Genomic DNA, 12361 nt, shown 5'->3' on the forward strand with positions numbered 1-12361 from the left:
CAGCTATCCTTCAAACTAAATGCAACCTGTTTTTCAGATGATTGAGCTATATATATACATATAAAAAAGGATGAAGAGGATCATCAATGCCCTCCCTGGAAACATGTTTGGAGGAATCTCATCAAAGTACTCCAATTGATGGAAAGAATCAATAAAGCTGGTTAAAATTCTATTTAATATGAGTTATCACCAGAAACGACTATGAACATGGCAAATCGTTATCTTTTTTTAGTTAAATTTGATAAATTCGGAATTGTTCCTGTTGTTAATAATAAGCTTTGCATAAATATAGCACCTTATCAAGTCGTCAAGATGACTCAAAGCTCTTCACGGGATTTTGCTGTGTGATGTCGTGACTGTGTATTTGTAGGCGATTAGTAGTGTAGAAGAGCAAACTTTGGGTCTTTGAGATGGGTTCTTGGGGAAAGCCAAAAGAGAATGGCACTTAAATATAAAACAATGGAAGAATATTTTGAAATTTACTTTAGACATGTAAGATGTAATACAGCATATGCCAGTGAGAAAAATAACAAGAGCAAGATCAAAGCGACTTATTAAAGATGCCAAGAATAATATAAAACTTAAGAAGTATTTTAAAATGAAAAACACTTTGAGGACTGGGATCATGCGTTGGTCAATGGACATTACCCAAACTGGTGCTAGAACTCATATGATGAGAGTGAAAAGAAAGGTCATTGTGTAAAGTAGACAAGTGTGAAAGCCACATGGACTTTTGGGGGATGGTTTAGGTGGGAATACAGTGAACTCCTGATAATAAGACACATGGCTGTCAATATCCGAGCTGCTTCCCTTGCAAAATGTGAATAAGTACCCCGACTCCCAGACGGGAATAAAATGAATGAGTGGCCCCAGGACTGGCGGTTTGTAATGTATCGGTGCTTTTTGCAAGTTAGATTTGTATACACTCTGTGTGGGCTTGATTGTACTGATTCTCTATGAAATGAAAAAAAAACGTATCACTTTCTTTCAGAAGAGGGTTAACATTTATCAGAATGTAAACGAAACAAAAGCTTACAAAAAAACACAACTGGCATGTGTCACAGATAAGTTCACGAATTGTGCTAATCAATAACCACAGTTACTTTGGTTCATAGCAGAAAGTGGGTTACAGTAATTGTGCACATTTTTGTATGTCAGTGCAAAGAAAAACTAAGTTTAATTTGATGGGAAGTGAAATTCTGGTAATGTAAGAAGAGCAAATGGGTTGCTGAGATTCTACTGCGTAATAAATTCCATCAGCCCCTACTCGGTTCCTGTTTCAATTTTGTGAAACATCCCAGGCAAGAACAATGTATGGTCACTATGCACAGAAGTGGCAGTCGAGGACATGCTTTCATTGCAAAGTGATGATGGGAGACAATTGCCAAGTGGGGACAAGAGGAATTAAAGGGGGACCTGTTACTAGGCCGCTGTCATCTAACTCCATGTGCAGCAAAATAGTGCAATACTAGTTGAGAGAGGAAGTTCCAAAGTTTCAGGGCATAGTGGCTGAAGGTATACGGTCGCCGAATGTGGAGTGGAGGATTCGGGGGACACGGAGGAGGCCGGACCCAGTAGAGCGCAGGCACCAGGTGCTGCTGTGAGGAGAGAGAAGGTCGGAGAGATAGGGGGGTATCAAGGAATGGAGGGATTTAAACACTAGAGTGAGGAGCAGAATGCAGAATGTTTCCAAGGTGACAGGTTTGATCTCATACTTCCAGATACCCATTCTGCTGGCTTCCCAACTGCTTATTAAATGAGTCCAGGTCCTGGCCTCAACCACCCTTCCTTTTAACCTTTACCTGTATTAATTGCCCCGTGTGTGTAAAAAAATACTTCTCAATACTTTGTCCTAAACTTGCCCCTCACAACCCTGAACTTGTATCCTCTTGTCTTGCCGCTTTGCAGACTCAGTTTTCAATGTAGCTGTATTTCTTTAGTGCCATCTTAGTTCAACAGATACACAAGCTGTAGTTGGTACCTAAAAGTGGCTATTTTACCATGTTACATGTTTCAACTCCTTGGGTATAAACGTGATTGATGGGTGTCTGGTACAAGACACAACCAGCAGGGGGAGACTGGGAATGTTTATCAGGGAGTGGGTGGGGACAACCTCCTTCAAAGAGATGAATTTATACCATCAAACAACTAGAGGTGCAAAGATTTTCAAAAATACATTTAATTCAGTGATCAAACACTTTTTTTTTTAAAAAAAAGCTCCATGACTTACCATAACTCTATGATGAGGCTGATGAGAAGGATTGAGCTATAGTCAGGGTATTCTGTGTCACATGAACAAACTAAATGGGATCTGATGAATCTTGTTGATAAGATTGATGGGAATGATGAAATGGTGCCTGAATAAAGTGCAGTCAAAACAGGATTGAATATCAGTCAGTTTCTACAATTTACGCAATGACCTCGTCAACCAGCTGACTAACAATATCATAAACAAGTGAGTGATCCGAACTTCTAGTACTTCTGTATAATCCTAGTTATTTCACAATGAGTCGCGTCTCTGAGCTCTGAGCTGTATAATTCATCAAAAAAAAAACAGGAAAAGTGTAAATGATCCTCAAGTCACATTGCAGGGAAATTGTTCATTCATACGTGGAATATCACCACTGGAAAATATAATGAATTTGGAATATCTAGAGCCTGGAGTACCACAGTACAAGTGGTGGGAAGACATTAGTTATCATTAACAATTGTCCATAAGGTGAGTTCTCAATCTCAGCAATACTGTGGAGGAGGGAACATTTCTACCAAACAAGGGAAGGCAAGTCAGTTTATCCCCCCACAATTTCTACTCACAGTTGATGTAATTCTCTCTTCTGCTGGTTGATAAATATATTGATTTGGTGCTGCGAATGTGTAATGGAGTTTTCTTATAAGCCTGATCAAATGGCTGAAACTGATAAACTTAGTGTCTAATTGAATATTATCCTTGCCCCCCCCCCATAAATATATATGAGATTAATCCCTACACTTCTGGATTTGTGTACTGACATTTTGTTAAAGTGACAGCATTGTCTGAATTGAGTTAATTTAAAATTGCCCAATTTAGCTTAATCAAGATCTTCTCATTCTAGTTCTGATCTGTTCCCTAACTGACCTTAACTAGTGCCAATCTTTTGGGTAAGTTGGAAGAAATTTGGTTGAGTTTCTAACAATTCATGGATTGCTTCAGTGTCAAGGGTCAAATAATAATAATAATAATCCTTGCATTTGATATAGCGCTTTTCACAACTTCTAGACGTCTTAAAGCGCTTCACAGAATAGACTGAAAAGTGAATTGACTGTATATTTGTGGGCGAAATCTGGCAGCCAATTGCACACAGCAGTGTCCCACAAACAGTTGTGGTTTGAAATGACCAATTTATTGCTGTTTTGTTTTGAGGGATTATTATCAGGCGTGTGGAGTAAGGAAACTTGCCCAAGGTTTCACTCTGCCAGGAATCGAACCCAGGTCTCACTCATCAATCAAAAATCACTCAAACAGCTTCTACAGAACAATAAATTATTAAATGGATATAAAAGCTACATTAATATTTTTATTCAAGAAGCAAAATTGCACATCACTCAGGCCTAGTCAATCAATAATTCAACAGCTTTTATATTTGCAATCTGATTATGCAGGGTGCATTGTCATTTCTGTTATTGTAACAGAAAGATTGTCTCTATAGGATATCGCGTACACCCACGCTTATGTACACAAACACACTTAAGTTGCTTCTCATGCACGTTTCACACCATTAATGCAACTCAACACAAACCACTTACAGAAATATCTTTCAAGTTATTTGCACCGTTTCAGTCAGTATTCTGTGTTCACTTGTGAATAGACTTTCTGACTCTTAGGTATTGTTACAAAAAAAATGTGGTCACTCAATCCACGACTGTTTGTGGGAGACTGGTGTGCGCAATTGGCTGCTGTGTTTGCCCACAAAAGATACGGTGAATTCAGTTTTCAGTATGTTCTGTGGAGCGTTTTGAGACTTTTCAAAGATGTGACAAGGTGCTACATCAAATGCAAGGATTATTGTTATTATATTGCAGGATTTTAATTGTATTTCTTGATATCATAATCTGATGGTCACTACAGTCCACGGTTTAAAATTTGATCAGCATTTCTGACTCTGAAGGGGCATCTATGTAAACTTTACCCTTCACTACTGATTTTTGGTACAATGATTCCCATATTTAAAAAAACACTGGTAATCTGTGTATACAATGTAGACTGTTATTTCTAAGATAAGATCCCTTATTAAGTTTCAAGCAAAGCCATGTTCCTTTTACACCCAACAGAGCCAGGTAATTGGGGATAGAAGGGTCACAGCTGTATGTGAAACCAATTAAAACGCAGACTGCACTGTTGTATTCTTTCTCCTCACCTAGAGACTCCATTTCGCAAACAGGATGTGGTACATTGGGACATGCAACAGGCTCACCATTGTGCAGGTAACTCCAGCTGACTCAACGCCAAGGGAGGTGAAACACTTGGGTTAGGGAATCAATTCATCAACACAAAAATATATTGACTAAAACTGAGCAAATAAGTTGCCTGAAATTTACATTGTTTAGGTATACAATTCTACAAATTCATCAAATACAGTAAAATGATCTTAAACTCCTCTTGTCTGGTATGTTCCTAACACTGAACATTTTGTTCTTCTGATGACATGCTGTAGAGATGAGGCTCAATAATTCAATCAGTATAGTAGCCACCGTTCATTATCTTGTATACTCTTGAAAAATATTAAGAGTACAATCCTATCACAGGCCATGTTTAGTGGTGGCAGACTCAGGTCAAATGACTCACAGTTTGATTCAATTTGCATTAGGCTGCATTAAGTGGTCTGTAAAGGTTTTTTGGTCAGTTGAAATACAGACACCTATCACCATGCTTAAGAGATGTCGAGAAGACGTGAAAAGTGCTATAACAAATGCAAGGATTATTATTATTATTATATTATCACATCTTCGAGACATCTCAAAGTGCTTCATAGAATATACTGTAAAGTGAATTGACTGTATATTTTGTGGGGGAGAGTAAAGAGAGTTCCACATGTGTATGGATTCCACAAAGGACTGGATGCCGCGTTATTGCAATGTCACCTCATTTGCAGTGCATACCAATCCTAGAGTAACTCCAGAGTGCTGCAAATATCAGCATCAAAAGAGGAGCTTTTTTCCCCACCTCATATACTGTGTTATTTATGCACTGTAGATATTTAAACCAATGAAAGTAAACTTTGCAAATATATTTCAAACACACTCATTTTAACTCTATTAATGTTATGAGAATTTAAATCAGTGGTGTATGCTTTATGCGTTGATAATATTGCTCTTTATTCTAAATAGATTTACTTTGTGATCAACAGGATGTGGTAACAAAGGTTAGAAATGTTGGTGTGATGTTGAGCAATGGAAACCTGTAAAGTCTAACGTTCATTGCACATCAGTACAGTTAGCTGAGGAGGTGTTAAGGGTTTTACAATAAACTTCAATATTCTTGTCCTAAGGGAGGAGAGCTGAGCCAGGGATTGAAGTCTGATCATTGTCAAATCTACATCAGAACTTTGAGCTCATAGTCTAGTTGGGCTGATACTCCAATGCAGTGCAGGAGAGTTACATCATCTGAGGTGACCGTTCTTCATTCAAGATCTTAAATTGCAGTCCCACCTGCCTTTCGAGTGGACATTAAAGATGCCACACGACTGACCGGGAGTCGATCCCGGTGTGCTGGCCAGAGCAAAAAAAAGATAGTCATTCGCTGGCATGTTGACAGTCACTCCCAGGTGTGACCAGGTCTGTCAGCAACTGTGGTGCTGTGCCATAGCATGAGTCCAAGGCATAAAGGAGGCGAGGGGAGAAAACTTGAAAGAAAAAGACAAAAAGGTTTCGCCTAATGGGATTAGGTATGGACTATGTTAAATCACAGACCATTTTTTTTCACAACTGTGAAGTAATCCACAGGAATAATGATCATTTTCTTTGCCTCAAGAATCTAATGGTCCTGTTATTGTTTTGATCTTCATAAGAATTACACAGCGAATGATTAATTAAGTTATCAATGGTGTCGTGGGAAACAACACCCCCAAAAATAGGAAGGCATATAAAATGAACTACAGTATTACAGTACAGTAATGTATTTTAGAAAATAATAATAATTTAATATACATGCTTAAGGGAATTAGGAAGAATAAGGAGAATTTTTACATTAAACACTGAATTTTCTCCACTTGAATGATCAAATTCAAGTTATGTTTTTGGAACTTCACTTAAAAATAATGTGTAATTAAAGGTTGAATACATTGAAATAATTTTAGAGTAATAAAGGAAAAGTGATTTCAAACTTTTGTAGGATGTGTAACTTTCATTCTAATGATGTTCCACACAGACAGCACCAGAATATTTTTCACAGTGACAGATTTCTTTGTGTGGAAACAATTCCCTTTTGGTCAGGTTCATCTGATCTTTGCTTCCAGTTTGGAAGAATGATTGATAGTCTCGTGATGTAGCTTTCAGTTCCCTTGTAATCTGGAGTGATGATTTCTTCTGATGTAGAAGGACCAAGTAGCAAGGACCCGAATGGTACATGTGAACTGATATTGGTTAAGGCTAAAAATTTAACAGAAAGCAAGAGAGTACTTTTAAAATTTGAAACTATGAGAAAGATTGAATTTATGACATTGTTTGCTCAGTTACAAAGTAAATTTATAATTAGCTAGTTACTTTTGCTGCTTCAAATGAATACACCTTTGCCTTAGGGCAGTAGCTTTTAATGTTGTGTCTAAGTATTTTCAATTCCAAACAATCTTTCTCTGTGTTTCTCAGCGAAGTTGTTCTGGTATTCCTCAGTACATGAAATACCATTGATTACCAGTAATCCTGAAAAAAACTACAAGAAGTTACATGTCCAAATTTATAAATAATTAATAATCTGAAGTTATTGTTAAAGAAAAGTATTTCAGTATCAAATGTAAAAGTAGCTTGCACTGATAATGGTTTGATTTTCTCAGAGCTTTCGCAACCTTGTGGCATGTCAAAATGTCTAAAAAGAAACTATTTAGTGCTTGTGAGTCACTAATCCATACACAATGTGACTAAGGTATTAAACAAATTGTGGATTAACATTGCAAACAGTGAAGTAAAAGATTAAACTTTGAACAGTTAGGGAAGTTGATATCTTTCACAGCCTCTGCAGACTATATACAAAGATTATACTGTCTAGTTGTGGGGGGAGGGGCAGAAGTCATTCCTGGTCATGAAAAGATTCCTGCCACTATGATTTATGTGCTGCAAGAGTTAGGGTTGCGGAATATCAATGAAAAGATGTCATAATGACAACAACAGCAACTTGCATTTACATAGCATCCTTCATTCAGGGCAGCATCTCAGAGTGCTTAAAACCAGCATAACGGAGATGTGATTTTTTTGCTTGAATATCTTTGGGTTCATGGAGTATCTATACAATATTTCTGCCAGGATTTAGAGCGGGTAGATTGAAGTCCACATTCGATAGTAATATTTTGTCAGAAAGGTGCAGATGTGATTGGCTGAAGGATCTTTTCTTGTAATCCAAGCTTTATGTTTTCGAGAAACATTGCTGTGGGCAAATTGGCTGCCACAGTTGCCTACAAAATACAGTCAATGTACTTTACGGGAAATCCTGCGAAGTGCTTTGAAATCTCCTCCCAATGTGACAGGTATCAAATAATAATAATAATCCTCGCATTTGATTTGGCGCCTTACGTCATTGGGACACCTCAAGGTGATTCATGTGATATACTGTAAAGTGGATTGACTGTATGTTTTGCGGTCCAACCAGCAACCAGTTTTGTGCACAGCCATGTCCCACAAACAGGAATAGAGTTACCATTTTTTTCTTTCTGGGATTTGTTGCCCAGGATACCAGGAGAAACTTCTTTCTCATTTCAAATAGAGTCATGGGATCTTTAACGTCCACCTGAACAGGCAGACGGGACCTTGGATTCAACTGAACTGAAGGACGGTTGTAAATGGTATCATTATACTGAAATTAATTTTCTCGCTTACACCGCTTCTCACAAGTTGTGAAACGAGAAGAGTAATGTAACCTTGGAAAACTAATTATTGATAGCTAACCATCGATTGTAGATAACATACAAACAGCGTTGCTGCGGCATACAGTTGGTTCTTTGGTGATGAAAAGCACTATGGTGGCCATCGGCAAACCTCAGTACAGTGGCTTTAGACGATACTTTTAATGAGGCACACTGAGCGACATCAGCAATTTAAAGTGTGCAATGAACAGTTTCGCCTGATCGTTTACTTCAGTATGTGACATAATAATAATTCTAGCACTGGGTATAGACATCGCTGAACCATCCTAAAGCGTTTACCAGAAATTTACCGTGAGATGTGGTCACTGGGTGCTTGGAGGTAAACTTGTTTATTGAGATAGTTGAGTTGCTTGTCACCATATGCATTAGTCATGACTAGAGTTCAGTCAACTCCATTCTGTTTAGCCATTGCACCCTGACCAGGACTTGATTATTGAGGTTTAAAATGAAGCCGAGAGACAAGGCAACAAAAGGTATTCTGTTTCTGCGATAAACGTCTGGCAAGGAGCCATCGTTGCACTCACGCAACATATTCGCACGACAACAACAACTTGCATTTGTGTAGCGCCCTTCACACGGTGCTTAAAAGGCTTAAGATCACCCCATCAAATTGCAAGACACCGTTTCGTACGGCGCGATGAGTATCGGCCTATGTTTTGCTTTTCAAAAAAAAACTTTGGATGAAGGAGCTCAAGATCAAATGGGACGATTTGGCCAACAATTCAATGAAACCCCCCCCTCCCCCCCCCTCCCCCTCCCCTCCCCCACACACCACTGTGTGAGCTGAGCTGCTTCCACAACCCCCAACTAAAATGATTAAAGGGGGGGGCACCAAAAACCACAAGGACATCATTTCCCATCGCAGCAAAAGTCGGGACTCAGAGGCTTTGCAAAAAAAAAAGGCTTTCAAAAACGAACCCCATCGCATCGCGAACACCCGTTAATCATTTGAAACGGTCGGAACAAGTGACTTATTGGAGCCCGAAAGGAGGACTTGACTGGGTTTTTGCGATGTATTTCCGGGTGAGAGCAATATTGCTGATTGATTTTCCTGCTGTTGGCGTCTCTCTCGGTAAAGCCCAGAAGCTGCAGAGTGTGGAGTGTGGAGTGTGTGGTTCAGGTCTTGGCTCATTTTCTCTCTCTCTCCCTCTCTCTCTCTCTCTCCCCCCCTCTCCCTCTCTCTCTCTCTCTCTGCACAGAGACCCCCCCCCCCCCCCCCCCCCCCCACCCACCAAAACGACATCAGAGATTTTGCACCAGGACTTGAGTTGGTAAGAGAAAGATCACGAGCTTTTACAAGACCTCCATCATCTCTCCCCCTCTCTCTCTCCCCCTCTCTCTCCCCACGTTATTCAGTTCACCCCCTTTTGTTTGGCTGCAAAAAAAGAGACCCTTATTAAGCAAAGGCTTTTTTTTGTGTGTGTGGTGTGTGTGTGTGTGTGTGTGGTTTGAAACCCATTTGGAGCCATCGCCTTGTGGTGCTGTTTCATCATCTCGGATCGTACTAACGCGAAGCTTTTTTATATACATATATATATATATATATATATCATTTTTATTTTTTTTTATTTTTTATTTTTTGGAAAACCCAAGGTATTGTAACCCTCCTTTTCAGACGTGTTGTGTGAGAGGAGAGTCTCTCTCTCTCTCTCTCTCTCTCTTTCTCTCTCCCCTCTCCTCTCTCTCTCTCTCTCTGCTTTTGTGAATGAAATCCAGGCTATTTACATTTGTTGCAGAAAGAATGTCACTTGAGGGCAATTTGATTTCCTGTTAAGTTAAGATTCCCTCTTATCGTCCGGGTCAGTTGGGTGAAGATTGTATATTAGTATAGAGTGGGAGGTTGTTGTTGTTTTTCCAAAGTTGAAACTGACCAGTGTGTGTGTGTGTGTGTGTGTGACTGGTTGACTTTCAAGTCAATGCAACTCATTTTATACAAAAACCTTTTCCTGTTGTTGTTGTTTTTTAACACCCATCAACTGGGATGCCTTGGGAAAACAGCCCAATTGTTTAAGCTGTTCCTTGCGTCTTGAGAGGCACCCGGAGAGATGCCCTCTCGCATTACTTGTCTTGTAGCCATCTTAATGAAAACAAATGTCTTGTGTGATATTCGCCGCCTGTCCAGCAGCTTACTCGAACCTGCGCCAACAGAGCCAGAGTCTGGCTCCAACGTTGAGGCCACAGAGGGAACTAACTCTCTCTCTCCTTTGCTCTGACTAGTTGTTTGTTTAATTGGGTGCGGAGATGGGTGTGTTGAACACAATCCTATCATACCTGCAGGGCTGTTCTTCCACCTCTCTGGTTCCCATTGCCTTTTCAGTTCGGTTTCTTTAAAATAAGAAAAACACTATTTTAATCCTTGCCCTGACTAAATCGTGAATCAAAATAGGGATGGAAATTGTGCCAGCAATGCTGTCTTTATGCATACAGGTGGAAACAGTGCGTGGAAGTGCAGTATCTGGATTATTTACTATTTTATGTGAGCATATGTATCAATTGGGTGGTGGTCATTCGTTTCTACAGCCTATAATGTATTTCCAGTCACAATGCTGGAAGAGAAGCATTTCCACTGGCGGGCGGCCGGGCGGGTGGGTGGGTAACCCGAGGGCACCAATTTAAAATAGTTGTTAAAAGAAATGGAAGGGAGGTGCAGAGACATTTTTTTCACACAGCGACCTGTTCGGATCTGGAATTCATTGCCTGAAAGGGTGGTGGAAGCCGATTCGATAACAACTTTTAAGAGAAGTAGATAATTATTTGGGGAGGACAAGTTTTCAGAACTATGGGGGAGAGGGCGGGGAATGGGATTGATTTGGATAGCGCTTTTCAAACAGCCAGCACCGACACGATGGGCCAAATGGCCTACTTCTGTGCTATATAATTCTACGATTCATTATTTATCCCTTTTTGTGCTGACAATATTGAAGGCGTTTCAATACTGAGCTGTAACAGAAGAGCCTTGCTTGAGAGAAATGAGACTGTTACCATTCTTCCTCACCCTCAACAAATTTTTATTCAAAACAGTGTCACAATTTGTAGTTTTTTTTTGTTTGCTCCCATCTCCTTTTAAAGTGTTTTGATTTTCTCTTCCCTTCCATTAGGATTTAATTTTACAGGCACCATATGGTACCTTACTGTAATTAGCCATGATTCAGGCGTGAGACTGGAGAGTGAGAATCAGCGAATTATTCAGAGCTTTGCAGACAAAGTCTGTTCATGCCCCCAGACACTCTACCCACCAGCGCGTTCGGGATGAATCATTGGGAAGGAATGAGGAGTGGGAATCCCAGTTAATGTTTCTCACCACAACCCTTTCCTCTTCCCATCTCCAGAATTCGATGCCTAAACGCTAGCCCAGGCTGAACGCGGCTATCTCAGCGTAGACTGACGGACTAACATGGAACTTTATGGCTTGGCTGTTTCACTGGATAAGCTATCATAGGAGAGACTCCAATTTATATATTTTGTTTGTTTTGTCAAAAAAAAGTTAAACTGTTCTGTTTGTTTTTAAAAGTTGTGTTGCCATAAAGATTAGTACGACTCAGAATAGCGAAGTTTGAAATGGACTGAGGAGCCTGAGGGATTGTTAATGTTTGGTTGCTCTTAACTTTAGAAACATATTTAATGTTTGGCCATTTGTTTGGCTGCAGTACCATTAAGAATGTGTGAATTGTTTTGCGTGGTTCTGCCTATGGTGTAGACGATTTATTTAGCCTTGCACCAGTCCAGACACTTTCTTGTAAGGGTACCCTTCACCAAAGCTACAATAATGTTAACTGGTCCATTGGGACATTTCATTGCTTTAAGTTCTTTTAAAGAATTCTTTCAACCATTAAACTGCTTCAAATCAAACTTTTTTTAAAAAAAACTATCATCAAGAACTGTTGGAGAGTGACATTGATAATGTCTACTATGTGGTCACTTTGTGTCTGCTTTAGAATTGTACCCCTGTATTGGGTTCATTCCCCGTTTATGTGCTTTAATTAGGGACAGTATTCTATTCTGCTGGAATGTACCAGCAACATATACATTATGTGGTGATATTAAGCACTTCAAGATGCTATCCTGTATCTGAAGAATGCTATATAATTACAAGTTGTAGTTTTTGATGATAGATCATGTGCAATACTGTGAGATGAGAGCAGTGGGTTGTTCCATTTGTGTGACATTTGGAGAGCTTTGCCGAGTGGTAAGGTGATGGTTTTGCTGAGCTCAGATTCTGAACGTTCTGTGAAGTGCTACAGTAAAAGAAAAGA

General features: G+C 39.6%; 1 protein-coding gene across 1 annotated transcript in view; it reads left to right on the plus strand.

Moving 5' to 3' along the window:
* The first annotated feature begins 5744 nt into the window (after positions 1 to 5744).
* The window catches only part of pik3cb (phosphatidylinositol-4,5-bisphosphate 3-kinase, catalytic subunit beta), a 67674-nt gene continuing 61057 nt past the window's right edge, over positions 5745 to 12361 (plus strand). The window contains exon 1 of the mRNA XM_007888151.2: positions 5745 to 5921. The gene's annotated coding sequence lies outside the window, so the exon portion shown is untranslated. The remainder of the gene's footprint in view (positions 5922 to 12361) is intronic.

This window comes from Callorhinchus milii, unplaced genomic scaffold, assembly GCF_018977255.1.
Source record: "Callorhinchus milii isolate IMCB2004 unplaced genomic scaffold, IMCB_Cmil_1.0 Scaffold11, whole genome shotgun sequence".
Classification (NCBI taxonomy): domain Eukaryota; kingdom Metazoa; phylum Chordata; class Chondrichthyes; order Chimaeriformes; family Callorhinchidae; genus Callorhinchus; species Callorhinchus milii.